The sequence below is a fragment of the Salvia hispanica genome, chromosome 6 (genome assembly GCF_029641045.1).
Source record: "Salvia hispanica isolate PSC_SH4W2 chromosome 6, Shi_PSC_v1, whole genome shotgun sequence".
NCBI lineage: Eukaryota > Viridiplantae > Streptophyta > Magnoliopsida > Lamiales > Lamiaceae > Salvia > Salvia hispanica.
The window spans coordinates 27,947,552-27,963,014 of record NC_142697.1 but is presented as its reverse complement, the minus strand read 5'-3'; the positions used below and the strand labels follow the sequence as shown (position 1 = coordinate 27,963,014).

Sequence of the window (15,463 nt, the reverse complement as noted above, 5' to 3'; positions counted from 1 at the left end):
TAACCTCTAAATTTCCCTAGAAATTAATCACAAATCTCATCATTACATAAGACTCATTTAACCACTTAAAACAACCATAACAATCAATGGTCTTGGTTAATCCACACATTTCATATTAAGAAGGTGAGACTTCAGGGTAATTGATAATAAATTATTTTAATTTGTAGTTAGACCTTCTTTGATCCTACCTTTTCATTCAATGCAAAATTAGTTCTAATAACAAATTTACTAATAATAAATTGATTCGTATACATCCCAACTATAATTAAGTAGTTGTAATTAAATTCACTCCTATCCATCCCAGTCAAGACAAATTAATCATAACTTTTTAACATAAATGCACCTTATTTTCACCTATATATAAATGAAGAAAATAAGCCTTGCAAATCATCAATCCAAGACTAAATATTTACAAAAGAATATCACAATTTATTCAATATGTATCAAAGCAAAGCTACAATTGTAGTGCTTGTATTGATGTTAGTATTTGCAGGGCAAGCAAGTGCAATAACTAGCTTCAAGGAATGCTTTGCCAAATGTGTTCTTGGTTGTGTTTTTAAACCAGACAAACCTGTTTGTGTTGCAAAATGTTTAGCCAAATGTGTCCTTAATAAAGAGTCTGATTCTTCAAGCCAGGCCTGCAATTATGGTTGTGCAATGGATCAATGTGCCAAATTTGGTGATGGTATGTACCACTTAATTAATACTAGCATCTTGTACACACATATGTTCTTTCTATTGTCCATCTCTTAACTGCAGTAATTTTTTAAATGTCTCAAAAAAAATTTCAAAACAAACCACAAAGTTTGGTATGTCCCCTGATATAAAAACCAGTCAGAAAAATCATAGGGTTTGGAATTTTTGGCATTCATCACACATGGAATTTTATTATTGAACTAGTGTCTGGTGTTAATCGTAGAGAAACCATACGTGGATGTTGTCACCGTTGAGCTACATGACGTAATTTATTCTTAAAGAAAACAGTACAAGTTAGTTTTGATGAAACATATCAACGACATATAAACATGTTTTTTCAATTAAATTTTTAAAATTCAAGACGGGCCAAAATTTGATCAAATTGTATTATTTTTCTAACAATTTACCCTATTATATTTAGTAATGAATTGAAGGTATATTATGCTAATTCAGTTGATCTTATTATGTTTCAGATGTGACGAAGGTTGATGAATGTGTGACCAATTGCGAGACTGTAAAATGTGGCGGCTTTGCTCCTCCATCACCATTTACACTCCCAAGAAATTAAAGAAAATTAGATAAATGAAAAGAATTAGAGAGCTATCATCAGTTTAGTTATGATATCTTTCTTAATTTTTATTAATTCCCATAGTTTTATATTATGCATGGTTTAATATAAATTTCATTGGAAATAATTGTTAATTTATTTTTAATAGATGCAAAATTTAATCATGTTTATGAATAATTTATATCCTTATGGAGAAAAGATGTTACTGTTAATAATATTCTGCTAGAAATATTTAGGTGATCTGTAGAATATTGATATGATTAAGTAGTCTACTATTTCTTTGAGCTTCGTAACGATAAAATGAAGTGATGAGTGTAGAATAAATTATTCATAAGCCCAAAATAGACCCTACTGCGATCTAACACAACTATTAATTAATCTTGATTACTAAATAATGAATTAATGAGAGAAATAATGACCGATCCAGTCATAATGAATCTTTCAATAAATATTTGAACAAGTTATCACACTTATTTCGAGAGTATCATTCAAAAAAGAAACAATATTCTACAATTTTGGTTGTGAAAAGTGATCTATGTGCCAAATTTGGTGATGGTATGCTCTTATTATTTAAATTTACTTTTACTCGTCCGGTTCCTAAAGTAAATTCATTTTTATCATAAAGTCCTAAAAAAATAGTCTATTTCTATTTTTATGTAGTGCAAATTACAAAAAAATTATGAAGTTTGGACTATCTTGTACTTTAAAAGTCAACGGAAAAAACTATAAATGTTGAATATATATTTTTTCGCAATTATCACACACAGAAATATTTTGGTTAAATTGTACTTCCTCTTTTCCAGAGTAGTAGAGTCATTTCATTTTCTACACTCGTTTTGGAAAAATAATAATAAATAGTTAGGGCGTGTTTGATAAGTTAGTAATACCAAGATAGATGAATTATATATGGGCATTTCTAATTGTTTGATATCATAATTATACTTAACTCAAAGCCCAATATAAGACAAGGGCCCTATCCAATCTTACCAAAATTATAACATTAACCATGTTTATGTATCCCACCAATTTGTCAAGTTAAGCCATGTTATTTAATATACAATACAAATTTAGATAATTTCTTTTCTATCAAACAACAACGGAAAAAAATCATATCTTTGCATATCTTGACATGAAGCCCGTATTTCTTATCTTGTTTTACATATCTTCTCATATCTCATCTTTTTTATCAAACGAGTCCTTAAAGTGGAGAGAGAATAAAGCAAGAGAGATAATAATGTAGAAAAGAGTCTTATCTACAATATTCTCTCTCTTACTTTACTTTTTGCTAATTTTAACTATTTATAATTATTTTTTCAATACGAGTGCGCAAAATGAAATGACTCTACTACTATGGAACGGAGGGAGTAGTTCACTTGTCCCATAAAAATAGATAGTTTTGAAATGCAAGAGTTTAATATGCAATTGTCAAAATAAGATAGAAAAGAGAAAAATAGTGGGGTCCTTGTTATAAAGAGAAAAGTTATCTAATTTACAGTTGTAATCTAATTTTAATGGACATGCAGAATTGACAAAAATATTTTAGTTTTATAGGACAAATGGAATATCTGATATGGCTGGTGAATGATTATACATAGACATCACCGTCGGTGAATTAGAAGATGTCATTATGTATAAAGTCGTTTGATTGAAAAACGTCATGTGTAGGAAACCTATTTATTCGGTCGTTAAATAATGCAAACAATGACAAATTTTGTGTTTTTTCTCCCTAATTTTAAAAATACCTGAATGAAATAGAATTTGATTAAATTTTATAATATTTCTAGCAATTTGTCAATGCATATATTGTTACGATGTAATCCTCAACATTTGTCATTTTATTTTGATAAGAAAATACATTATCCTAATTCAGTTAATCTTATATTAATATTTTGCGAATGTGACGAAAGTTGGTGGGTGTATCAGTGTGCGAGCCTTGTGCGACTTAAAAATGTGGCGCTTCTCTTCCAATCTTATGAAAATTAACGAAAAATTGGAAGAATAATAGAGCTACAAGTCTATAACATTTTATTTTAATTATTTGCCATCAAAATTTTAACTGTGATATCTTATGTTTCTTCTGTATTATAGTTATATATGTACTAAATTTATCTCATAAAACTAGTACTCCCTCTGTCCCAAGGAAGATGACCCATTCCTTAGGCAGCACGGAAATTTATACAACTTTAATTTAATTCATTTTATAAAATTAGTCTACTTTCATTTTGTGTAAGTTTTTCTTTCTTATCTCCATCAACAACATTCTAGTCAAATTTTTCTTTATTAATTTCACATTAAAAATTATATTGTCCTAAACGTCCTTATATAAAGTTATATTTATGAAGCAAGATGAAGTTATTATGCATGCTTCACTAAAAATATTTTAGAAAATATTACAGTTAACATTTTTTATATAGACACAAAATTCAGTTATGTCTTCTGTACAATATATATTTCCATGAAGGAGATAAAATGTTATTAAAAAGGTTTTGAAGAAAATATTTGTTTTATAAAATAATACTATTATACATAGTATATAAATTATTCACAAGCCTTGAACTAACCCAACAACACATCTATAAAAATCCAAACCCAAGGCCCATTTTATTTTCAACCAAGCCCAGAACAATGACCCACTGCAGATCTAACCGAACTTACTATGAGTCTTGACGGATAAACCTATAAATGTATGATCCAAATTTAATTTCGAATAAAATCATACTTATGTTATGTACCAATATATTATTGCAAGATTATTTTGCCTAGATAAAAAATAATGAGATATTTCTGAATATGGGTCTCAATTAGTTGACATTTCGAAATTTGGAACTAAATTCACTGACCTTTCAAAATATGGGATCGAATCATGTGAATTTTTCAGAATAAGAATTTTTTTTTTTTTAATCTTTTTTCTCTTTTTTTCTTATTATTTCCTTCCTAACATTTATCAATTGACCAAAGTATCCATTTCAAATTTGAAATCAAATTCTGAAAGTCAATAGAAATTTGTAAATTAAAATTCAGAGTAATTGTTCCTACAGCACAAGCATTTACACTTTACATAGAAGATCAAAGTCAATAGTGACTGTAGTTGTTACCTATAAGCAATTATATTATGTTAGCCGATGAGTGTTGTGTCTAATCTTTATCTTCCAAATTGGGTGATGGCATTACCATTTTGCAGTTTATTAGCCTGCGAATAACACGATAGTGTATTAAGATTGGGATGGATGGTTTGGTAAGTTGATAAATGTTGGGGAAAAAAAATAATAAGAAAAAAGAAAGAGAAACAATATAAAAAAGCAAAATTTCCTTATTCAGAAAAAATTCTTTGAAAAGTTGACGAATTTAATCCCAAATTTTGAAAGGTCAACAAATTGAAATCCATATTCCAAAGAGTAGTGATAAATTAACAAACATTGTATATACAAAATTGGATATTTTAGATATTTTACATTCACAATGATTTCACATTACATATTTACCCTTTTATAACTATTTAGGGAAGATTAAGTTTCTAAGTTTAATAACTGCACATTTAGGAAAGATAATCCATTCTATCATAAAGCTACATAATTATAGCTAAATTAAAACTAAAAAGATAAATTTATCACATTCTTCACCATACATTTTTATAAATATTGGGTAAGCATTTGAAGAATATTAAATTTCTTCTATTTTCTCAACACTCAAATACCTTATGCAATAAAATCTAATAATAAATTTACATATAAAATGTTAGTAGTCATTAAAAAAAGTCACATAATGCATTTAAAATTTTATTATTGTCATCCAACTAATTAAATATTACTATTATTTTAATTTTTAGCATTACCATCCAACTAGTTGAAAATTATTATTTTTATTAATCAGTAATAAAAAATAAATAATAGTTATTCAAAACAAACTATTTCATTGTGTAATAAAAAATAAATAAATTATAATAATAGCTATTTGTAAGTATACTTAATTAATTAGTATCTCATCCAACTAATTAAATATCATCACATCGATTTCTTTGAGTCTTGTATATCTTTACTCGAAATTATGAAATGAATATAAAATAGTAAAAACTAAATATTAACAAATAACAGTCACTCGTATCCAACTATATTAATACTCTATTAGTAAATTTTAAAGTTAATAAATTATAAAACAACCACATGTATATTTACCTAATTTCTTAACATTATCATAAAACTACTTATGATGATTAAATCAATTTTTTTGTATATTTAATATCTTAACTCAAAAACCATGAAACAAAATTAAATTTGTTATAAAATAATAACAAAGTCATTCACATCCAACTATTTTATTGTTCAACTATTTTAAAACGGTAAATTATAAAAATGACTATATATGTAATATATATTTAATTTCTTAGTACTCCCATCCAACTAATTAATGGTGATTATGTCGGTTTTTTGTGTACTATAAAATTGATTAAAACGATAATATCCATTCACATTCAACTATATTAGTATTAAATAATTTGAATAATTATAAATTATAAAAATGACTACATGTATATAGTTTGATTTAGTATTGTCATCCAACTAATTGACATGTAATAGTATCAAATAAATTAAAATGATAAAATCATTCAAATCGAATAACTCTTAAATTGTAAATTATAAAAATAACTGCAGTATATATATACTACTTAATTTCTTGTACTATCATCCAACCATTTAATGATAATTAAATCGGTTTACTTATATTATAATAATAATAATAATAATAATAATAATAATAATAATAAATATTAAATTGAAATAATAATAGTCATTCTCATTCAACTAATTTATTATTGAGTAATTCTAAAAAGTGACTACATGTATATATATTTAATTTTTATTATCACACATCTAATCGATAATCATTAATTCAATTTTCTCATGACTCAACGTTATTTAAAAACCATGGAACATAAATAAATTCAATATGTACTACTTAAAAAATACATTAAAGCTACGTTAGTCAGTCACATCGAAAAATTGTAAATTATAAAATGACTACAATAAAAACTGTAAACTATAAAAATACAAGAATATGTACTTAACTTATGAGTACGGTCATTCAACAAATTAATTATCATTAAGTCGATTTCATTTTATTCGCTACATCCAGAATATAAAAAATCATGCAATGAAATTAAAATTGATATAATATTAAAAAATAAGTTAAAAAAATAATTTGAATCGAAATATTTCATGATTGAATGATTCCAAAAATTATAAATAAATGCAACTACTTGTATATGTATTTAATTTCTACTACAAACACCCTTCATGTTAATTAAGAAAGAAATAATAATTAATATTTCCTTAATATAAAAATACTCATAGCTAAAAGTAAATTAAAATAAATAGCATTCATATATCTGCTTTTGGATATATAATGAAAAAGGGAACAAGCTAAGGAAAAATAGCATTGATGGAAAATAACACAAAAATAAAAAGATATTGCAAGAAATGTTAAACCATTATGGCTATAATATTTTCTCATGTAGTCCACGTATCAAATATAAAAATGCTTTACTATTTTAATTTATTTTTTCCATATATTAAATTATTTTACTTTCACAACATTTGATGATTTATATCGTATGATAATTTGAAATAAATTTTTGTAAAAAAATCAAACAAGTTATGAAAAAATAATATAAATGACAAAAAAACTAGATACTAACGTATAAAATGATCAAATATGAATTTCTTTCAAAAAAAATATGGTACTATATTAAATTATATAGTACTACTAGGAATTATTTTATGATTAAATATAGTACTTTAATTATGTAGTGTGTTAATTAGTATTACCATAAACAAGTCATAATCTAAATCAATGATATGTTTCTAAACTAATAGTTAAAAATAACGAACATTAAATAAGGATAAATTAGTCATAAAATTATATCCTAAAATATAGAACTAAATTAAAGGGTATTTTGTATACACAATTTTTGTTAATTTATCTTTTCCCTATTCCAAAATCTCTCAATATAAGTTTATGATAACACCTTATGGTTGAATTGAGATATTAGGTAAAAAATAATTTCTAATTAAAGCGGATGTATTAATTAATGAATCACATCCTATATTTTGTATCCACTAATTTCCTCAAATATCCATACAAATTAATCACAAATCCCATCATTACATAAGACTCCTTTAACCACTTCAAACAACCATAACTATCAATGGTCTTGGTTAATCAACACATTTTATATTAAGAGGATGAGACTTCAGGGTGATTGATAATAAATTATTTTAATTTGCAGTTAGACTTTCTTTGATCCTACCTTTTCATTCAATGCAAAATTAGTTCTAACAACAAATTTACTAATAATAAATTGATTCGTATACATTCCAACTATAGTTAAGTAGCTTTTATTAAATTCACTCCTATCCCTCCCAATCTATACAAGTCAATCGTAACTTTTCAACATAAACGCACCTTATTTTTACCTCTATATAAATGAAGGAAATAAGCCTATACAAATCATCAATCCAACACTAAATATTTACAAAAGAATATCACAATTTATTCATTATGTATCAAAGCAAAGCTACAATTGTGGTGCTTGTTTTGATGTTAGTATTTGCAGGGCAAGCAAGTGCAACACCTAGCTTCAAGAGATGCTTTTCCCGATGTATTCCTAATTGTGCTTCACCAACAGATCATGCTGAATGTCTTAGAACATGTTTAATGGTATGTGTCGCTCATGAAAGGCACGATCCTGAAGGCGAGGGCTGCTATGTCTATTGTGCAGTGAATCATTGTGTCAAATTTGGTGATGGTATGTACCACTTAATTAATACTAGCATCTTGTACATACATATGTTCTTGCTACTGTCCATCCCTTAACTGCAGTCATTTTTTTTATTGTCTCGAAAAAATTTCAAAACAAATCACGAAGTTTGGATGTCCCATGATAAAAAACTAGTCAAAAAAATCATAGGGTTTGGAATTTTCGCATTCATCTCACGTGGAATTTTATTATTGAACTAGTGTTTGGTTTTAAGTGTAGAGAAGTCATATGTGGATGTTATCACCATTGAGCTAGCTACATGATGAAATTTATTCTTAAAAAAATTGTTCGAGTTGTTTTGATGAAACATATCTAACAACATATACATATAGGGGAGTAGATTGTTGCAGTGTAGGATAATTACAAACAAATTTAAACTTTATGCTTATATTTTCTGCAATTTTATTATATTTTCTGCAATTTACCCTATTATATATTATTATCCTCAATGTTTGTGCTTATATTTAGTTGAATTGAAGGTATATTATACTAATTCAGTTGATCTTATTATATTTCAGATGTGACGAAGGTTGATGAATGTGTGAACAATTGCGAGACAGGAGAATGTGGCCGCTTTACTCCTCCACCTCCATCTCCACTCCCAAGAAATTAAAGAAAATTAGATAAATAAAAAGAATTAGAGAGCTATCAACAGTATGGATGTGATATTTTTGTTCCTTTTTATTAATTCCCATATATAATATCATTTGGATTGCGAACTTGATCTCACGTAGTTTTATATTATGCATGATTTAACATAAATTTCATAAGGAAATAATTATTAATTTATTTTTATTTAGATGCAAAATTTAATTATGTTTATCAGTTTATGGATAGTTTATATCAATAGGGAGAAAAGAAATGTTACTCTTAAAAATATTTTGCAAGAAATATTTAATTGATCTGTAGAATATTGATATGATTAAGCAGTCTGCTAATTCTTTGAGCTTCATAACGATAAAATGAAGTGATGAATGTAGAGTAATTATTCATAAGACTCAAACTAACCCAAATGCAGATCTAACACAACTATTAATTAATCTTGATTAGTAAATAATGAATTAAAGTGAGAAATGATGATCGATCCAGTCATAATGAATCTTTCAATAAATAGTTAATCACACTCATTTTAAGAGTTAAAGATATATACTACAATATATTGACAAATAAAAAGAAGTTATTTATCAATCAAAAGAAACAATATTCAGCAATTCTGGTTGTGAAAATTGATCTATGTGCCAAATTTGATAATGGTATGTTCTTGTTATTTATATGTAGTTTTACTCGTTCAGTTCCTAAAGTAAATTATTTTTTATCATACTATATTTATCTCATAAAACTAGTCTTCTTTTTCTATTTCAGTTCATTCTATAAAAATTAGTTTATTTTCATTTTATGTAAGTTTTTCTCTCTTATGAATTGAGCAACATTCTCCGCTAATAGCAATTCAATCACTTTTTGTCTATCTCAATCTTTATCTATTTCACATTAAAAATTAGGTTGTCCTCAAAGTCCTTAAATTTATGAATTATGAAGCAAGATTAAGTTAGTATGCATGCTTCACTAAAAAAATTTTATATAGACGCAAAATTCAGTTATATCTTCTATACAATATATATTTCCATGAGGGAGAAAAAATTTTACGTAAAAAGATTTTGAAGAAAATATTTATTTTATAAAATAATATACATAGTATATAAATTATCCATAAGCCTTAAACTAACCCAATAACACATCTACAGAAATCCAAACTCAAGGCCCATTTTATTTTCAACCAAGCCCAGAAGCCATGACCCACTGCAGATCTAACCCAACTAACTATCCAAGTGACAATGAGTCTTTGACCAATAAATCTGTAAATGTACGATCCAAATTTAATCTCGAATCAAATCATGCTTGTATTATGTACAAATATATTCTTGCAACATTATTTTTCCTAGTAATTAGATATTTCTGAATACTCTCAATATAAGTTTATGATAACACCTTATATATGGTTGAATTGAGATATTAGGTAAAAATAATTTCTAGTTAAAGCGGATGTATTAATTAATGAATCACTTCCTATATTTTGTATCCTCTAAATTTCCTCAAATATCCCTGTAAATTAATCACAAATCCCATCATTACATAATATTTCTTTAACCACTTAAAATAACCATAATAATCAATGGTCTTGGTTAATCCACTCATTTTATATTAATATCGAGGGTGAGACTTCAGGGTGATTGATCGATAATAAATTATTTTAATTTGCAGTTAGACTTTCTTTGATCCTACCTTTTCATTCAATGCAAACTTAGTTCTAATAACAAATTTACTAATTTATGATTCGTATACATCCCAACTATAGTTAAGTAGTTTTTATTAAATTCACTCCTATCCATCCCAATCATAACATTTTAACATAAATGCACCTTATTTTTACCTCTATATAAATGAAGAAAATAAGCCTATACAAATCACCAATCGAACACTAAATATTTACAAAAAGAATATCACAATTTATTCATTATGCATCAAAGCAAAGCTACAATTGTGGTGCTTGTATTGATGTTTGTAGTGATCCTTCAGACCAGGCCTGCAATTTATTTTGTGCACAGGATCAATGTATGAAATTTGGTGATGTATGTACCACTTAATCAATACTAGCATCTTGTACATACATATATTCTTGTAGACTGTAGTCCTTTTTTTTTATTGTCTCAGAAAAAATTCCAAAACAAATCACGAAGTTTGGTATGTCCCATGATACAAAAACCACTAAGAAAAAGTCACAGGGTTTGAATTTTATAATTGAACTAGTGTCTGGTGTTAATTGTAGAGAAACCATACGTGGATGTTGCCACCATTGAGCTATATGATGTAATTTATCCTTAAAGAAAATAGTACGAGTTGTTTTAACGAAACATATCAACAACATATACATATAAGGGAGCAAATTGTTTCGGTGTAGGATAATTACAAAGAAATTTAAACTTTATATTTTTCATTTAAATTTTAAAATTTCAGGAATCGCGGGTCAGAATTTAACCAACTTTTATTATTTTTCCGACAATTTACCCTATTATATATTATTATCCTCAATGTTTGTGCTTATATTTAGTAATGAATTAGAGGTATATAATGCTAATTCAGTTGATCTTATTATATTTCAGATGTGACGAAGGTTGATGAATCTGTGACCAATTGCGAGAGAGGAAAATGTGCCCGCTATTTTCCTCAACCTCCATTTCCATCTCCACCACTCCCAAGAAATTAAAGAAAATTAGATAAATGAGAAGAATTAGAGAGCTATCAACGATTTGGCTGTGATATCTTTGCTCCGTTTTATTAGTTCTCATATATAATAACATTTGGATTGAGAACTTAATCTCACATAGTTTTATTTATGCATGGTTTAATATAAATTTTATAAGAAAATAATTGTTAATTTATTTTTATATAAATGCAAAATTAATTAATCATGTTTATCAGTTTATGTATAATTTATATCCATAGGAAGAAAAGAGATGTTACTGTTAAAAATATTTTGCAAGAAATATTTAGTTGATCTGTAGAATATTGATATGATTAAGTAGTCTGCTATTTCTTTGAGCTTCGTAACGATAAAAATGAAGTGATGAATGTAGAGTAAATTATTCATAAGCCCTAAACTAACTCAACTATTAATTAATATTGATTCTTAAATAATGATCGATCCAGTCGTAATGAATCTTTAATAAATATTTGAACAAGACTTTAAAATTATAGCCATATTTAATCACACTTATTTCAAAAGTTAAAGATGGAGTATATATTAACAAATAAAAGCAGGAAGCTATCAATCAAAAGAAACAATATTCTGCAATTTTGGTTGTGAAAATTGATCTATGTGCCAAATTTGATGATGGTATGCTCTTGTTATTTAAATGACATTTACTCGTTCCGTTCCTAAAGTAAATTTATTTTTATCATAAGTAAAAAAAGTCTATTTTTCGCTTTTATATTGTGCAAATTATCAGAAAAAAATCATAAAGTTTGGACCGCCTAATACTTTAAAAGTCAATGGAAAAAACTGTAAATGGTGAATACATTTTCACAATTATCACCTATGGAAATATTTTGGTTAAATTGTATACTTCACTTGTACCACACAAATAGGTAATACTTCTGAAATAATAGTTCACATTATTATAAAGAGAAAAAAAATAGTGGAGTCCATATTATTATAAAGAGAAAAGTTATCTAATTTATAATTTTGATATAATTTTAATGGACACACCAAAATGTCAAAAATAGTTTATTTTTATGGGACGGATGGAATATCTGACATGGCTGGTGAGAGATTATATATAGTCATCACTGCCGGTGAATTAGAAGATGCCATTATGTATAAAGTCAGTTGATTGAAAGCATCACGTGTAGGCAACCTATTTTTTGGTCGTGAAATAATTGCGAACAATGACAAATTTTGTATTTTTTCTTCCTAATTTTTAAAATACTGGGATGAAACATAATTTGATTAAATTTTATAATTTTTCTAGCAATTTGCCGATGCATATATTGTTATGATGCTATCCTCAATATTTGTCATTTTGTTTTAATAAGAGTGAGAAAAGTGGGAGTATTAATTGGAGAGATAAAGTTTCCAAAAATATAAATATGTCTTAGTTGGGATAAACTAAAAAGGAAAACATGTATCTTAAGTGAGACGAAGGAAGTAATATTTTGCGGATTTGGCGAAAGTTGGTGGGTTTGTCAATGTGTGGGCCTTGTGCTTCTTTTTCCAATATCATGAAATGAACGGAAAATTGAAAGAATTACTACTCCCTCCGTCCCACTTAAGATGACACGTTTTTCTTTTTAGTTTGTCCCAACTAAGATGACACATTTCCTTTTTTAGTAACTTTCTCTCTTCAATTAATACACTCAACCGCTTTTTCTCACTCCTATTAAAATATTCATCTTTCTTTATTTCTCTACTTTAATACTTACACACACTTACTCTCTCTCCAATTAAACACTTTAACCAATAATTCCTTAAATCCCGTGCCGGCTAAGCAATGTGTCATCATAGCCGGGACGGAGGGAGTATAACTCTATAAGTCTATTACATTTTATTTTATTTGACATCAAAATTTTAATTGTGATACTATGTTTATTTTGTATTATAGTTATAGGGGCATGTTAGGGTGCCACCACCCCTTAAAATAACATCATACCACTATTCCTAGCCAATCATATGTACACGTGGACGAATAATAAGCTGCCACGTGGCAAAAAAAATCTGGAAAAAGACGGTCAGCAATTTGCTGGTGTTTATCCAGCAATATTTCTTGTCCAGCAATATCCGACACACTATACAACAATCTATAGATTGCTGTGTAGTGTTTGTAATATTATTGTGTAGCGTTTATAATATTGCTGTATAAGCGGTATCACGGTGTCATTTTAAGAGGGGTTATCATTTTAACACAAACCTATAGTTATATATACATATTAGATTTATCTCATAAAACTAGTCTTCGATCTTTTTTCTATTTTAATTCAATCTACTAAAATTAGTCTATTTTCCTTTTATGTAATTATTTTTTTTCGCTCTTTCAATCTTTATCAATTTCACATTAAAAATTATGTTGTCTTCAAAATCCTTATATTTATGGAACACGATGAAGTTATTATGCATGTTTCACTATAAATTTCAGGAAAATTTATAGTTAAAATTTTTTATATAGATGCAAAATTTAGTTATGTCTTCTGTACAATATATATTTCCATGAGTGAGAAAAAATATTATCAAAAAGATTTTGAAGAAAATATTTTTTTATATTTTATTCTCTTTTCATTTCTCTTACTTTATTCACCATTCACTTGCCACACTATTTTTAATTTCTATTTAAAAAAATGCCTCAATTAACAAGGAACGAGCGGAGTATATAAATTATTCATAAGTCCTAAACTAACCCAACAGCACATCTATAGAAATCCAAACCCAAGGCCCATTTTATTTTCAACCAAGCCTAGAAGCCATGGCCCACTGCAGATCTAACCCAACGACTATGTGTCACGACCGCATTTTGCTAAGGATAGCGAAAGCGGGTAAACCGCAACTAATAAGAGGGATTAAAGAAGCGGGGAAAAGAAAAGGACTAGAATTTGAGAATTTCACAAAGCCAAGTCAATTGATAACATAGAAGCCAAGTATTTCATTACACGGTCTTGAAAACAGAATAGACATCTCCTCAAATAAATCAGAGTTGATGGTGAGGTTCTATAATTCTAAAAGCACAAAAGCACAGCGGAATAAGTCCTTGCTAAACGACTTCGTGTATGAAGACACGAATCGTTGAGAGATCAACGTGATAACATCGACTCCGATCATCACTCCATCCTCTTGACGTTCAACCTGCACATTTATAAATACATGCAGGGCTGAGTACAGGAGTACTCAGTGGACACATGCCGAAAACAAAACATACACTATATAGTTGTCAAGTCATCACAGTAACACACGTGGGTTTTTCTTAAAAGGCCCGAGCTTACTAAGTTCTTTTGTGAGCTAAAAGTTCGTCTCTAGACTAAGTTCTTTAAATCATTCATAATTCATCATTCATTCCAATCAAGTGCCGCTCCAACGGTCACACGACAATCCATGACAATCCAATGACAATCCATGACAATCCATTCCATGACAATCCATGACAATCCGTGAGAATCCATGACAATTCATTCCATGACAATCCATGATAATCCATTCCATGACAATCTGTGAGAATCAATGACATTCAATCTCATTCATCAAAACAAAACATTTATGGCATGAAAACAAATTTTGAAAAGAAATCATAGCTCCATTTTGAGAAAAGATGATTTTTCATAATTTCGCAAGTATTTGATTTATATCCACACTAGTGTGCTGGATAAAGAAAGCCCACCTGATATGCTTATTCTTCAATTCGATTGTTCGCTTTGACCCTCACTTGCCCTCGAGCAATTTATCCTTTGAAAATAAAAGCATGACACGCTAATTAGTACTTGAACTATTTCGTCTTAGAAGAATGCATGCATCCTATTGGATAGCGCCTAATCTTTAGTCTCTTCTCATAGGATCTCTAGTCCTTTCTCGGGCTTCACTAAGTCGTAGGATTTATTCATTCACTTTACTAAGTTCGGAGAGGTTCCATATCTAAATAATTAATTGAGCATTTAATATGGATTCTAGGAAAAATCCTTTCTTAAATCTTTTCTTTGAATTTCTTTGTTTAATCTTTTACTACCATTGCTCAACAATTAAAATCTCATCAATTTCTTTTATCAACTTGCATCGGCCATTACTTCATTTACTCACTTTGGCCCAAAACAATTAACCTCCTGACCCAACAATTAAATAGTAATATCCCATA

At 27.7% G+C, this 15,463-nt stretch overlaps 3 long non-coding RNA genes across 3 annotated transcripts; 2 read left to right on the top strand and 1 right to left on the bottom strand.

The window, feature by feature from the left end:
- Positions 1-408: 408 nt before the first annotated feature.
- LOC148923476 (uncharacterized) lies at positions 409-1,391 on the top strand. The gene is made up of 2 exons (XR_016132384.1): positions 409-685; positions 1,170-1,391. It is a non-coding gene; the product is annotated as an uncharacterized LOC148923476 (long non-coding RNA).
- Positions 1,392-7,789: 6,398 nt separating this feature from the next.
- Positions 7,790-8,799, top strand: LOC148923475 (uncharacterized). Its single transcript, XR_016132379.1, has 2 exons — positions 7,790-8,066; positions 8,597-8,799. It is a non-coding gene; the product is annotated as an uncharacterized LOC148923475 (long non-coding RNA).
- Positions 8,800-14,223: 5,424 nt separating this feature from the next.
- On the bottom strand, positions 14,224-15,036 carry LOC148923474 (uncharacterized). Its single transcript, XR_016132403.1, has 2 exons — positions 14,996-15,036; positions 14,224-14,466 (listed from the first exon to the last, which is right to left on the bottom strand). It is a non-coding gene; the product is annotated as an uncharacterized LOC148923474 (long non-coding RNA).
- Between the last annotated feature and the right edge of the window lie 427 nt (positions 15,037-15,463).